General features: G+C 40.2%; 1 pseudogene; it reads left to right on the forward strand.

Moving 5' to 3' along the window:
• Positions 1 to 442: 442 nt before the first annotated feature.
• On the forward strand, positions 443 to 562 carry LOC134898409 (5S ribosomal RNA; annotated as a pseudogene).
• Positions 563 to 16,671: the final 16,109 nt, after the last annotated feature.

Consider the following 16,671-nt stretch of genomic DNA (forward strand, 5'->3'; position numbering starts at 1 on the left):
ACCAGGAACGAAATCGGCTGAGCTGATCGCAGTGTAGGAGTAAGTCTCGAGCTACTCAGAAACTGCTAAGAATTTTCTATTCGCAATTCTGCTAATCTTTCATTCGCAATTCTGCTATGCTAAGATACACTCCCAGAGGGCGGCGGCCTAGCGTATGCAATGCTGCTAAAATCTGCTAGCAAGCGAACAACTCGGAATGACCCCATATGTCTTTTTACCTGCTGATTTCTTCCTTGAGCCCCTTGACACCACCGTGTGTCAGTTATTGTGCACTGTTCAGTTTATGATGTTTTGATGTGGTTACTTACCTTTGATACTATATGGGTTGAGGGAGTGACCTTGCTGCTTCAGCACCTTTTTCATACCATTCATTGCCATCACTATTAGCATGGCCCTACAACGGGTAGCACCTTGCTGGACTTTGATTTGGAATTTCAGTGATCTCTACAGCCATACCACACTGGACGACGTCCAATTCCGTCTGATCTTGGAAACTAAGCAGTGTTGGGCCCAGTCAGTACCAGTTTTGGAGCCGGCCTGGGAATACTGGGTGCTGTACTTTTATCACTTAGCTGCACATGGCTTCGGGCTACCTAACGGGCAGTCTTTAGTTACTTCAATCTACTTTATATTCCTTCACCCCTACTTCCTTTCCCTTTGTATTTAATCATCCTCCATAGATTGTATCATCGCACCACTCTGACTTTTCATTGTACCACATTCGATCCATTCGATACATATGGGCACCAGGGCTCTACTAGCAGGGCCGTAACTAGGGGGGGCTAAGGGGGCATGCGCCCCGGGTGCAGGATTTGAGGGGGTGCCAAGGGGTTACAGAGGAGCAGAATTTTTTAGGTTTTTTTTTACCGGCAGTGCTGTGCTGCTCCAGTGAGACAGTAGACAGCTCCCAGGGCAATGTATCTGACCCACCTGTATGCCCGCAGCTGGCTCCGATGCTGTGCGGGTGAGCTCCAGTACCTGTGAACTCTCCTATGTCAGCTTCTGTCTTAAACGCTCTTCTTTGCCGTGCAGTCCCGCGACTAGCGTGCGGTGCACCGTACAAGCTGTAGAAGCGCACTGTGTTAGCAGTATCAACCTCCACTTTGCCTCCCAGATGTGAGATTTGGTGTAGCTTATAGGAGGGTGTAGTACAGTGATGCAGTGTACCATATAGGTTATGTAGTGTAGTAATGTATTGCAGTATATAGGGGCATGTAGTGCACTGATGTGGTGTAGCATATAAGGGGATGTAGTGTAGTGCTGTAATGTAGCATATAGGGTATGTAGGGGGTCATTCCGAGTTGTTCACTCGTTGCCGATTTTCTCAATGGAGCAATTAATGCGAAAATGTGCATGGTACGCAATGTGCATGCACTAAGTATTTTAGCTCAAAACTTAGTAGATTTACTCACGGCAGAATGAAGAATTTTCATCGTTGAAGTGATCGGAGTGTGATTGACAGGAAATGGGTGTTACTGGGAGGAAAAACGCAGGCGTGCCAGGATAAAACGCGGGAGTGTCTGGAGAAACGGGGGAGTGGCTGTCCGAACGCAGGGCATGTTTGTGATGTCAAACCAGGAACGAAACGGGCTGAGCTGATTGCAGTGTAGGAGTAAGTCTCAAGCTACTCAGAAACTGCTAAGAATTTTCTATTCGCAATTCTGCTAATCTATCGTTCGCAATTCTGCTAAGCGAAGATACACTCCCAGAGGGCGGCGGCCTAGCGTGTGCAATGCTGCTAAAATCAGCTAGCGAGCGAACAACTTGGAATGAGGACCCTAGTGCGGTGCATAGGGGCATGTAGTGTAGTGATGTAGTTCAGCGTGTAGGATATGTAGTATAGTGATGTAGTGCAGTGGATAGAGGAATATAGTGCGGTGATGAAGTGTTATGATATAGGTGGTCATTCCGAGTTGTTCGCTCGCTAGCAGTTTTTAGCAGCCGTGCAAACGCTATGCGGCCTCCCACTGGGAGTGTATGTTAGCTAAGCATCGCAGAGCGGCTACAAATTTATTTTGTGCAGTTTTAGAGTAGCTCCAAACTTACTCCTAGCTTGCGATTACTTCAGACTGTTCCATTCCTGTTTTGACGTCACGAACACGCCCTGCGTTCGCCCAGCCATGCCTGCGTTTTTCCTGGCACGCCTGCATTTTTTCCAACACTCCCTGAAAACGGTCAGTTGACACCCAGAAACGCCCACTTCATATCAATCACTCTGCGGCCAGCAGTGCGACTGAAAAGCGTCGCTGCACCTTGTGTGAAACTACATCTTTCTTTGCACTTTCACATCGCACAAGCACATTGCGCCGCATACACATGCGCAGAAGTGCCGTTTTTTTGCCTCATCGCTGCACAGCGAAAGAATGCAGCTAGCGATCAACTCGGAATGACCACCATAGTGTAATGTATGGGAACACACAGTGGAACATGTAGTTGAACACGCTTGTGGGGAATGCAACACATAGGGCATTTTAGGCACATAGGGGAATATTGTCCAGTAGCATCCCCTTTTTTCCAAATTTTAGATAATCTGATAATTTTAGCCAGATAGGGTTTTTTTTGTGTTTTTTTGTTTTGTTTTGTGCTTAGTTTTTTTGGGGGTAGGGCGCCAAATTACTGCCTTGCCCCGGGTGACGAAAATCCTAGTTTCGGCCCTGCTACTAGTATTCATTACTTTTCCTCTTGCCTTACATTTATTATGGTGTTCAATCCACAGTTATGGTGATATCATCCTGTTACATTTTAGACGTTTTTTCACACCACAGTGTGAGTGGGTCTTTCTGCTGTTTAACATATGCTCTGCTGGGCATTATAATTCTGCCCATGGACACCGTTGCGTGTCATTTACCATCACCTGTGTCACCATCTGTTGCTAACAATGTGTAGTTTCTTTTCTGTGGATATTTATCTAGCACATAACTTGGCTACACTATTTGGTCCATTTAACGCTTACAGTGCTGTTGAGGATTCATATTGCTCTATTTGACTCTCTACACATGACTATGTACAGCAACAGTTTGTTTTGACACTATCTTGTCAGTGGTCTGCAGCGGAGTATATTGCCTTTCCATATATGCATACATACATAAATTTTTTGCTTATGCATATATTATGTTAATGTTATGTTTTTTTCCTTGGCGTTAGACCTTTTATTTTAAATTTTATGTTTGTCACGTTCCATGTCTTGCTGTACCCTTATACATATTGTGCAATCTCCTTCTCCTGTTCCCATCCCCTGTACGTGCTTTGATGCGGCTGCGCTGGTGTCCCCCGCTTTGCGCACAGCTCACCAGAGCCGTTGCCTGGGAAGGTGCCGGCTTTGTTTACATTAGCAATGACGCAACGGAGCAGGGGAGACGGGAGAGCCGCATTCAGGACTCGTTCCGCCTCCCTCTCCTCTCATTGGATGTTGGTTTTTGTTTATTTGGCGCCAATTTATGTTTATATCCCTGTGCTACACGCAGCTCTTGTAGCCCCTGAGGAAGACCTATGTCGGTTGAAACAGCTGTCGGGCTGTGGATGTATGTACACATGTCGCCTTGATATGGAATAAATCTTTGTTTCTTCATCTAAATCGTGAGTGCTGGCTTGTTTTGCTTTTTCCAATGAGCTGGAAAAGCGAGTGCCTCTATGTTATTTTACTGCCTTGCACCATCTATTCATTCTTTACTATGGTTTTGAGTGCTGTCATTTTTGCTCTTTTATACATATATATATATATATATATATATATATATATATAATTCTAAGCAGATCGGCATCCAATATAGTCAGAACAAAATACCTTTGTGCTCCTGGTCCAAACACGTGTCAGCGTGAAAACATATATCCAAAGAAAGAGGACGGCACTCACAGGATTTGTAAAGCAGAAAACTTTTCAGATATGCATTGATGTTTCGGTGTCACAGCACCGTCATCAGGATGTACCGATATGGACAAACGCGACAGATCTTTCACATTTGTCCATATCTGTACATCCTGATGATGGTGCTGTGACACTGAAACGTCGATGCATATCTGAAAAGTTTTCTACTTTAATTACACATGCTATATAAATCCTGTGAGTGCCGTCCTCTTTCTTTGGATCTCTCTCTCTCTCTCTCTCTCTCTCTCTCTCTCTCTCTCTCTCTCTATATATATATATATATATATATACATATATACAAGACACATGGATGAATAATCAGTAAATAATCAAATAGAACTCACCAATTTATAGTAATATACAGCAAATTAACTGTTCTCATTCCCAAACCCATCTTATTAGATGGGGCTGGTGATGTCAAATTTGCCCATGTTCAGTTTTTGCTAATTACTCAATGAATATAATTTTTTTTAAGGTGCCATATTCAATGTTTGATTGGTCAGATTTACATTTGTTACACGTCATAGTAAGTTGTTGAAAATGGATGTACTACGATATATACGGGCGCTCGGTATCCAGGCGCCCAGCATAACGGTGCCGGGATCCCGACCACAGGAATGCCATCTGCAGAGCGAGCACAAAAGGGTCCAGCACCACGCTATTTATTCTCCCTCCAGGGGTGTCGTGGACACCCCAAGAGGGAGAATAGTTATCAGTGTCCCGGTGGTCAGGATCTCGGCATCGGTATGCAGAGCACCAGGATATTGACAGCCGGGATATCGAGTGCTTCTCGTTGTAAATAGCCAGCAAGTTTCTACTGTAAGTAGCCTTTAAAACTGCTACCTATTAGTTCCAGTGATTTTGAAGGCAAAATAGATGGAAACTCACAGGATCTGCTGCAAAGTAATCACAATATGTTGGCTATTGCATTTAACATCAATTGCTGTTTACCAAGGTTTTTCTAAGGCCTTAATGTGTCCTAAAATAAAATCCAATTTCAGAAGAAAAGCATACTTTTGCAGTTTCCTACTATCATTAAAGTTTCAGGGCTTTCTGAATGTTATTATTGTAGTTATCTCATTCTTTCTTTCCTGTAACAGGAAAGGCAAGTGATTCAATTTTCTATAGTAAATTCCAGAGATGATTTAACCATTAATACCTCATTTTAAACTCTAATAATTACAATAATGAGGAAAATCACTTTTCTTTCTTGACATTAAATTTGAAACACTTTGTTTTAATTACAATTAAAATTTAAAAGACATGACAAATAGAAATTAGGCCCACATGCTGATCTCCTCTTTTTGCAAAATGTATCATTATTTAAGTCCTCTGTAAATAAAAGGCTGAAAGTTAAATGCTTTTTAGCTAATTCTGAAAGCCGTGATGCAGAAATGGGTCATCAATTCACATAACATAAAATTTATAACAATGTCTGCTGAATTCAATGATCATAATTCTTTTCCATATTTACATAAAATGTGTGTCTTTTTTTATCTACTAGCTTTTTGACTACTTTTGTTCGGCATACAGTACTTTTCTTTAGCTTTTCTTTAGGTATAACAAAGGTTTGAAGTAGTTGCTTGTTTTTTTATCATTGTTGGCAAAACTGATCAGACTGTGTTCTTTTAAAATTATGAAGCTTTAGTTGAAATATATTCATGATAGTATTCATGTATATTGTATAAGAACAAATTTCAATTACAGGAAGTTATATATTTAAAGAATCTTCCTCAAAATATTAAAAGAGCATTAGTAAGCGCTCTCTCTGTCATTATAGAAACACTAAACCATTGATTCCCAACCTCGGTCCACAAGGCACACTGACAGTCCATGTTTTTGTGATTCCAGGCTTTAGCACAGATGGATAAATCAAAATAACTGAGTTACTTTTTTAGGGGGACATTTACTAAGCAGTGATAAGAGCGGAGAAGTGAGCCAGTGGAGAAGTAGCCCCATCAACCAATCAGCAGCTCTGTATCATTTTATAGTATGCAAATTATAACTGTTATGTCAGTGCTGATTGGTCGCCATGGGCAACTTCTCCACTGGCTCACTTCTCTGCTCTTATCACTGCTTAGTAAATGTCCCCCTAAGTCACCTGTGCTAAAGTATGGCTATCCTTAAAACCTGGATTGTTAATGAGCCTTGAGGAGCATGGTTGGAAATCCAAGTGCTAAAAACATTTTCAGCTCCAGGAACCTATAGAACAGTCTTTTTTCCTCTTTTCTGTGTACAGTATATGTCCTGATGGTGGCTACGTATCTATAATGGCTGCAGTGCACACAGACCCCCGGGGTCCAGGGGGGCCCACACCACACACTCTACACCCAGTTTTTCAATACTCACCTCTCCAGAGTCCTCCGCCAGCAGCCCCATCTCTCTACAAATCTCCAGGTGAATGGCATGGTTGCCATTTCCACAGAGCTTTGCGCATGCGCAATATGGAAATCTCAGGGGAAATGTCCACCATACCATTTCCCTGGAGAATTGTGTAATAGAGTCTGTCCGCCTCTAGTACTCAGACTCAACTATGCTTCTGGGCTCCAGCTACTGAGGAGGGGGCCCGTACAGAGGAGGTTGCACACGGGACTCCTCTTCTGTTAATATGCTCCTGGTCCAACATCCAATTTCTGTTCCTCTGGGCTTTGTTTAATTTGTTTATTAAATACCCCAGTTTCATTGCATATACCATAAAACTGAGTGATAGTTTGTGGAATTCAATCTCTCTAGAAATATGATCATCTTATAACTTCCTTAAATGCTTTAGATAGGCATTTAGTGACGAAGGATTGTGACAGGAGATTGTCAGTCCCAAGTCTTTTGGGTTTTTATCAGTCAACAGGTGATTATCCATTGTTATCTCTTTCAGCACTTACCAGATCTTTTTTTTACACTTTCTATAACACTGAGCAGGTCCAACTCCAACCAGCAGTGTTTATCCTTCTTATCGCCTTCAGCACTGGTCAGGTATTCTTCGCTTACTTTTCTACAAAATTGAGCAGGCCTGAATCCAATCATTTATATTACTATTCCAATAAAATGTCTAACTACAGTACACCAAATCTATTTGTTAATGATTTATCGTTAGTTTTGTGAACCAGAACATCTTTATTTCTGGATACAGGAAGTTCTACAGTCATTGCAAGAATAATTTTCTGCTCTATCCTGGAACTTGTATATCCAGGCAAGTCCATTCTAGCTACTTATGTAGCTCAGGGAGACATAAACCTGGCTATACGACCATCAGCAGTTTAGAATAGTAACAAAAACTTTTTTCATAGCATCATAAAAAAATTATAAAGCCCCAATATGATGCGAACTTGGTTAGAGGTAGATCTGTTGTTAAATCTTCCTGGAAAAAGTGCTAGCCAAAGATTGCTGCAGAGTGCAGTGACATAGACCTTATACTTACAGACAGCATTCCGTGATCTGCCGCTGAGGAGTAAGAACTGAGGGCTGCACCAATAATATTAACATCAATTACTTACCTGTGAAGAGGACAAAAGCCAGCTCAGTCTGTTACTGGAATTCTTATCCAAGTGGAAAACATGGTGCTTATATGTCTATGCAATCCTAATCCGCTTTTGGATCTTGAGTCAGCAACCAGGGCGTAGTATTCATTTTATGCACAATATTTAACAGTTTTTAAAGACTTTTCTACCTCTGTAGTAATCGTTATATATTATTAGGTTACCTTGTGATTATAGCTTTAATTAATTGGCAGTCGACTGCATAACTGTTTAAGAAGTGTGTAATTAGAATATGTTTATTTCTTATTATACTGATATATGTGTGTCTTCTATTTTTCTGCCATGTGGGACCTGTAAAAAAAATGTATGACCACAGACCCTTATTTTTATCTTTTATCATAAGCAAAAAGCAGATTAAAAGTAATGCAAAATTCTTATTTTCAGCATAGTCTGTGTATTCTGACTTTTCATCAAAGTAATTTTCAAAAAAGTTTTTAGAAGAAGTTTAAATTATAGAATTTGCCCATCTATGGTGTTCTGTGTCCTGGACACCCATTCCCATCATTGCACTAAACTCAGATTACAATTCAACTGTCAGAACATTAATATAAACGTGATTTCTTACTAAATATAAGTACTCTACTATATTTTAGGGCTCATTTCTGTTCTATTTTTACAGTGCTGTAATTGTGGATGTGGGTGACCAAGGGAAAAATCCAAGTAGAGATCACAAGGTATGGCTGCCAAGGTTTTCTTGCAAGCATTATTGAAAAGATTTATAGATTTGGAATTCTCTTTTTAGCTGTTAATCACTTATCATTGTCCCCTTCATCCTTTCAATGTTAATGTGAAAAAAATATATTCTGGGCAATTATTTATTTTGTAGTAGCAGATTAATCCCAACTCTGAGTCTTTTTTATTGTTATGGCTTCAAAATGGATTCATTTTGGACTAAAGCATCTCTAGATGTAATTACAGCTGTAACTCTAATATGGTCAGTGTCTAATTCGATTTACATATCTGAATATAACATATTCTATCCATTTATTACTTGAATTCCATGAAGTTTGAGAGGCAATGTCTTGCAAACATCAATTTTCAAATCATTGCAAATATTCTCTGAGATTGTAATTAGTGGTCCTCTTCAGGACAGTAATTTTTCATATTTAGGCAAATCTAAAGTGTTTACATTATAATTTGGTTCACTGTTCAATTCTGTTGGAAAATAATTCTCCCTACAAAACCAAGATCTCTCGCGAACTACAGTAGGTATACTGTATGATTGGTACAGTATATTATGGATTCTATTTTGAAAAATGTTCAGTCCCTAAAGAAGAGCATCATTAGAATTCCAACTTAATCCATTATAAACCTGTATATGAACTTTTTAGCTGTGGCATTTAATGCATTTGATATTTTTATGGTAGATCTATTTTTAATTGTTGTAATGGATTAAAACAGAACTTGGTAGGAATTATGCATCTGGGGATATCCACTGTCAAATCAGTTGAAATGACTTGGCTGAGTGGCATGCAAGCAATTCTTCCTACAAGGGCATCCAGTGTGCAGCATTGTATGGACTCCTGACCCTGCTTCCATCAGAGTCCATGTGCAATTTTAAACTTACTAAGAATAGCCGCCAAAGATGCTCAGAATGACCATCAGAAAATACACTGAATGACAGTCTGAACAGCTAAACCAGGGCCAGGTAATATACATTAGAAGACGCAGATCATGGTCTGGTGACGCCTTCCAATCAGGGTGACACTCCACATTTGTATAAATGCTGTTCTGCACCACCCACCCCCAAACAGGGCACTCCATGGGACAATGCCATAACTAGACATTTTATTGTTGTGTGCAAGAAATGGCATCAGCGCCCCCCTTATTTAAAATAGGGCCAGTGTGTGGCGCCAAAGACACATGCCAAAAATATAGGGATGTGGGGAGGAGGTGTAGCCACAAAAAATAACAATTCATATAACGATACACAGTAGTTTCCATTGTTCAAATGACACCGCACAGTAGCGCCACTACACCAGGTAGAGCCCCTTTTACACTTTACATCAGGTAGAGTCCTCTACACATTACGACAGGCAAAGTCCCCTTTTACACATTACAGCAGGCAAAGTCCCCTTTTACACATTATGGCAGGCAGAGTCCCCTTTTACATATTACGGTAGGTAGAGCCTCCTTTTACACATTACAGCAGGCAGAGTCCCCTTTTTACACATTAATGCAGGTTGAGTGTCCCCTTTTTACACATTATGGCAGGCAGAGTCCCCTTTTACACATTACAATATGCATATGCATTGTGTGCCACCTAGTTACAGCCCTGGATAAATAATAGGCACCGCTGGAACACACGCAGTTACGGCCCTGCCATAAGAGCTTGCAAGACCAATTCTCCACATGTGCAGAACCTCACGTGACTTGTATACAAATCACCCGGTTTGCGTACAAATATGAATGAATCTAACTATGAATAAGGTCTATATTGTTCATATTAAACGACATAAATAAAGGCAGCATAAACATTTTGCATAAAAATGTCTAATTTTTTTTTATTTGATATGATAATGAATTCAACAAAATTAAAATGACTGTTCTTGCAGCTGAAACCTATAATCCCCAAGAGCAAAATTTAATAATCAAAGTTGTGCCTCCTACAAAAAACTGTAGAACTGCAAAATTAAGTTTCTCTGGCCCTTTAGAAGATCCCTTGGCAAGGATATTAAAAGAAAGCAAAACAGTTTAAAACAAAACAAAACACTGCTTTGTACCTGGGCTAAGCTGCAAATACATTTTAATAAAAGCAAGAATGTTAACACAATTATATATTACCAACAATGCAATAGGCTTTTGTACTTTTTTCTAATTTTAGTCATGTATCATTTAAGTCAGTTTCATTAGTGCTTTAAACTGTGAACATATTTTATGCTGTCACCTAGCCTGAGGTAAGTATGGTATTAGCTTTCAGGATTAGATTAAATGGTAACTGGTTGAAAGCTCTTGAGATTGCTGGCTTGTGCTGGCATTGTACGATGCATTTTACAAATATTAGATTCTTGTGGAACTTGCAGGAGTTATACAAATGTGTTGATAAATCTTTATGAACAGAGCTCAATGGTTATCATACTAAAATGTTTTAGAAAAATATTCTAAGAAGCAACTAGTGAACAAATAATGCTTGTCTTTTGTGCACGTTCACTTATATAAAAGTACAAATACATGTAAATGTAAAATGGCTAAGCGAATGTGCCCACAAAAAGTACAAATAACAAAAACTTCTGGCTCAGTGTCTAGATGATCTTTTATTACTTTATAGCTATATAGCTTAGAAAATTTTTTGTAGAAAACTGCAAAAATTAGTGTTCGAAAATGGGAAGTATTTGTTTAGTAAATACATAGAGGCATTATTATTATTATTATTATTTTTAATAATTAATTAATATGGTATCTTACATATTACATAAAGAGAAACAATATGAACAGAACAAAAAGAGACTTACAGCATAAAACATAGCAGAACATTGACATTGTTAATAAACATTGGTGCAGCAGCAGTCTGAAGACGCAAATTAGCAACAGGGTGGCAGATTCCTAAAGGTTTGGCACTTTTGTTGGCAGTAGGGAAGAGATGATGATCTAAGTGATGGAAGGAAAGGCACATGAGGAAAGAGGGCCATGCTCATGAGAGCTTACAGTTTAAAGGGGAGTGGCAGACAGGCAGATGTGACACAAATTGGGTAGACAGTGAACATGGGACAGAGGGTCAGGATGAAAGCTAAATGGCTTTAATAAAGAAGTGGGTATTGAGAGCTAATTTGTAGTTTTGTAGAGAGGAGTAAATTCTGATAGGGAAATGGAGACATTTCCAGTGGTAGGAGGCAGCATGGGGAAAATCTTGGAGCAGGAGTGGGAGGAAATAATCAGTTGTGAGGAGAGCCAACAATCATTTGTGGAGCAAAGTGGGAGGGTGGGAGTGTGAAAGGAAATGAGGTCAGAGATTTTAATATGAAAGGACTGGAAGAGGTCTTTATACTGTAAGTGAGTGTGATGAATTTGAATTGGGTTCGGAAGGGTGCCATTGTAGGGCTTGCATGAGAGGGAAGGCAAGATGAAATACATGTGCAAAGAAAGATGAATTGGGTAGCAGCAGTAAGGACAAATTGGAGTGAAGAGAGCTTGGAGACTAGGGAAGCCAGATAAGAGGTTAGAGTAGTCAAGTCTTGAGATGACCAGTAAATGGAAGATGGTACACTATAAATTACCCCAGATGATAAACGGTCGGATCATGAACATAATTCTGAGATGGAAACGGCAGGGATCCATAAGGTACTGGATGTGTGTTTTGAAGGAGAGGGACGAGTCAAGTACAGCTCCAAGACCGTGCACTCACGGGCTAGAAGAGATGGTTGTGCTGTCAATAAAAAAAATTGAAGTGAAGTAATTTTGCAGTATGAGAAGATTACCAGCTCATTTTAGCAGAAGATAGTTTAATAACCCCATTCATGGCAGAAATTGCCTTTTTCTCAGATCTGTCAACAACTTTGTTTATTGTTATAATTTGGACTCAACTTCTAAACATTTTCTATTGCTGAACTCACCTTTATTCTGCCCATTGGTTTTGTACATATGATTTAGCATTCTGTTCTATGTCATTTGCTCAATCGGACATTTGCAACTTATCAATCTAGAACTACAGTGTTTCTTTTTGTTCAAATGCTGTTGTATTTATAAATGCACTTTGCTGATACTACCACCTACAGCTTTGCCATTCTGCCACATCATTGACTCCATCATGGAATCCACCTCAACTGTTACCTATGTAGTGCATACTAGATGGCTGCCTCCGCTGGTACTTCCAATGCCAGAATGAACCACCTATTGATTATCAATAGGTCAACTCAAATTAATACATAATACAGGTTGAACGCAATGTCATTTTGCCTTTTTTCAGCCTCTAATACTATGTTACTATGTTACTATGTATCAATTATTTACACAGGGGGCATCCTGTTAGGTCACTCTAACTCTTATTGTGTGTCACCAGTTCCAAGCATTGCCTATTCTGCCTAGTGTAAGCCAATGTAGTGCACCTAAAATGTCTGCCTCAGTTGGATCCTTGGATACCTTCTCTAGCTCCTGCTATATTAGGTATATATGGGCATACCCATTGCTATACCTTGGACCTAAGAGAGAAATTGGTAATTGAAACAAAATAGTTATGAGAGTACAAAGCTTAGAAGCTCCACAAAGAATTCTCCACATGTCATACTATAAATTTTAAGAAATACAATATTCAACTGACTTAATCCCCACATTTTATTATATTTGTAAATGATTCTACATCACAAGTTGTTTAAATTGTGATTTCATCAATGGGGGTATTCTTGAATTTTATCCATGGTGTTTTTATTAAACAATGGAAAATTACAAACAGAAATTCAATCCCATAATTATTTCAAATAATCCTTAGATTGAAATTGATACATGATATTCATAAAGAAGCAGAATAACTTTTTTATCTTTATTTTTATGTATTTTATTGTTTTAAGATAGACAGTCACTTTCACTTACTTTTTCTTCATTTCACTTAGTATTGGGAACACAAGTAAGACTTATACAACAGTATATTAATCATGATGAAAAAAAATTCCATATTATAATTATTGCCTGTTTAGACATGCCAAAATCTCAAAGTATTTGCTTTTATAATGTATTAAGTTTAACAATTTAGTTATCAATTGATGTTCAGTTTCAGTCCATCATATAGTGCCACATATAAAATATCACTTCTCTTAATGCATTTTTTTATATCGATGTTGCATATGCTCTCCAAGTCTTTGCAAGACATCATCATAGTTGCTAGAAAAACCTTTGTTAGACATTACCAGACATACCTTTTACCTTCTCAGTGACTCTGATCTGAAAATGCAAAAAGAAACAAGGTAGACCTTCCAACCTTTGGAGAGACATAATGTGAAGAGAGAAAATGTTCTAACCAATCAACTTCTGTCATTATACAGGTTTGTTAGCAAACCCAAAAAGTTAGCAATTGAAGGTGGATGTAACACGTGCAGAGAGATTTAGATTTGGGTGTGTTATATTGTTTCTGTGCATGGTAAATACTGGCTGGTTTATTTTATCAGCCACAGCGCGGCCCGTGGAGAAGGCAGGTGCCGGCCATTGCAAAGCGACCAGGATGCTGCACTTCCTCCATCAGCCGGCGCTTCTGGGTCCTGCCCTGCACATAGCAACACTACAACAGGGGGGACTGGGAGCCGCAGAGAGCATAGCAACCGAGACGCTAGATGCAGGCAGTGTTCCTGGTTGCTGGGTAACTAGTCGGGCTGTGTCTTGTGGACGTGCAGCAGCACAGCTGCGTGTACTTTCAATAATATCTAATTACTGGGTACTGATTGGTTCAGAACCATTTATATTCCCTTACTGGCCTCTCCCAAATCGCTTATGATAGTTCCTACTTCAGTGTGAACCTGTCAGCTCATAGGATATCCTGTCAGTCTGTGTTGTGCCCGTGACCCGGAGACCTTGCTTGATTGATTACCTGACCAGATCCAGCCAGCCTTGTGTTTAGGTTTTTGTGGAGTTTCCACACAAACATTGCTTTGCCTGCATTTCTGTATAACATATTTGAGCATTGTTGCTCTCACTGTTTATTTATTTGCTTATATTATCTTAGAGCATTGTTGCTTTCACAATCCCTTGTATATTTAATATCATTGCTTTCAACACTCTGTCGGCCACGCCACACATAATCTGTTATTGACCTTCTGTATTCTCTCCCATTGGTAGTGTTACAGGTTTTAGTTAGCTTTCCCCTTACTCACTCGCAGTCTCAGTTGGTGCCTTGTTACCCAATAAGATCTGGGGGCATTGGAGTCTGGACCGACCTACTTTGTCCATTCAAATGCGGCTGCTATAGGAGAAGACTAGCTCTGCAGGCACCAACCGACCACTGGGAGGAGTAATGGAGTCAGGAGTAGAGTAGGAGTAGCTTCGGTCATTCATACTAGCCGCAGCTTCACCATGAGTACTGTAACTCTCTGGTTGCCACCCACACCCCTGAGTTCCAGGTACTCAGTTCATAACAGTATCACCAGCCACAAACCGTAGCTCGATAGGTCGTTTGTCTCCGGATGGATACAGCACAAAATCCATCCCAGATTCTGGTGGGCCAGATCCAGGGTTTGACCCAGTAGCTACAGGATCTTACTCTAAGTGTGGACACTCAGGAGGAAACTCAAAGGACCCACACTGTCTTGTTATACATTCCCAGGGAGCCTAAGCTAAACATCCAAGATAGGTTTTCTGGAGACCATAAACAGTCTGCGAACTTCTGGGAAAGCTGCAAGCTGTATTTCAAACTCAGGCCTTACTCTTCAGGTAGACCCAGCGAATAGGGATCATAATTTTGCTGTTACAAGGTGACCCACAGTCTTGGGCCTTTGGCCTTTCAGCAGATCACCCTAGTCCGCTTTCCATGGATTCCTTCTTTAAAGCCTTGGTTGTTCTCTATGATGATCCAGATCAGACAGCATCCACAGAGGCCCATCTTCATTCTCTTAAACAAGGGAGAAACTCTACCGAAGCGTATTACACTGAATTTTGCAGATGGGCCAATGACTGTGGCTGGAACGACCCAGCAATTTGGAGTCAGTTTCGGTTGGAATTAACAGAACAAATTAAAAATTTTCTCATCCAATATCCTTCCCCGGCCACTCTGGATGCACTCATGGAGTTAGCCATCAAAGTAGATAGGTGCATTCGGGAATGAAGAATGGAGAAAGAGGTTCCCACACCTCATTGGATGGTGCCAGAGGTTGCAGGGAAAATGGAGATGCTTTCTGCTTAGCTACTCAAGAGAAGGTGAAACATTGCACTTTTGGACCGTGTCTCTATTACGGGACCAAGGGACATCTGGTGAACACTTGTCCGCAGAAGGCAGAAAACTAGTAGACCTGAGAAATATTGGGAGAGTTTTTTTTGGGTCTCTGTTCAATCTCCCTGAATAATTATTTATTGTTACCTGTTAGGATAACAACCCCTTCTGGACCAAGTGAAGTAACTGCTTTTGTTGACTCCGGGCTGCAGGAAATTTTATGGACTTGGAATTTGCTCTTGCCAGAGGGATTCCTATGGAGACTCTTTGCTCACCAATTTCCGTATGTGGATACTGGCAGTCCTCTCCAAAATTGTTGGTCGGTTGAGTGCCCAGACTCCAGCCCTCCAGTTTTTTGTCAGAATGTTCCATTGTGAAAAGTTGTCTTTTTTTCCTGGTACATTGTCCCCTAACTCCAGTAGTTCTGGGCCTGCCTTGGCTAAATACTCATAATCCAGTATTCAACTAGAGTACAGGAGATCTTGTTTCCTGGGGCATAGAATGCGCAAACAAATGCATGACCGTGCTGGTCCACTCAGCACTTCCAGTTCCTGAAGGGTTGTCAACCCAGTACATATCTTTTATGGATGTTTTTTTCCAAACAACAAGCTAAATCTCTGCCTCCTCAACATCCTTATGATTGTGCAATCAATTTCATACCTGGAGCTAGACTCCCAAAAGGCTGCATCTATTCTCTGTCTGTGCCCCAGACAAAAGCTATGGAGGAATATATCTGGGAGAGTTTAGAAAAAGGCTTCATCAGGCCTTCTAAATCACCAGTAGGAGCCATATTTTTCTTTGTTGGTAAAAGGGACAGCTCATTACAGCCATGCATAGACTACAGGGGACTGAAGAAGATAACAATCAAAAATTCATACCCATTGCCTCTGATCTCCGTCTTATTTGATCAGCTCAGAAGTGCTACAATTTTTTATAAGATCAATTTACAAGGAGCATACAATCTCATTCGGTTCTGGCAGGAGGATGAATAGTAAACCGCATTCAATACCCACTCGGGCCAATGTGAGTACTTGGTTATGCATTTTGGACTCGCCAATGCCCCTTCTGTCTTCCAGGATCTCATAAATGATATTCTTCGGGAATTCCTGGGAAGATTTGTGGTCGTCTATCTCGATGATATTCTGATCTAATCCGCCTCACTTAAAGAACACTGAGCTCATGTAAAAGTGGTCCACACCAAGCTCAGGGAAAATCATCTGTATGCAAAATTGGAAAAATGTGAATTTGAGGTTGAGAAGGTGGCCTTCCTGGGATACATCATCACCTCCAAGGGGTTTTCTATGGATCATAAGAAACTTCAGGCAATTGTGAAATGGGTCTTTCCCTCTAATCTAAAAGCTACTCAACGTTTCCTTGGTTTTGCAAACTACTACAGAAGATTTACAGTATTGATTCATTCTCTTCAA

The sequence above is a fragment of the Pseudophryne corroboree genome, chromosome 3 (genome assembly GCF_028390025.1).
Source record: "Pseudophryne corroboree isolate aPseCor3 chromosome 3, aPseCor3.hap2, whole genome shotgun sequence".
Classification (NCBI taxonomy): Eukaryota; Metazoa; Chordata; class Amphibia; order Anura; family Myobatrachidae; genus Pseudophryne; species Pseudophryne corroboree.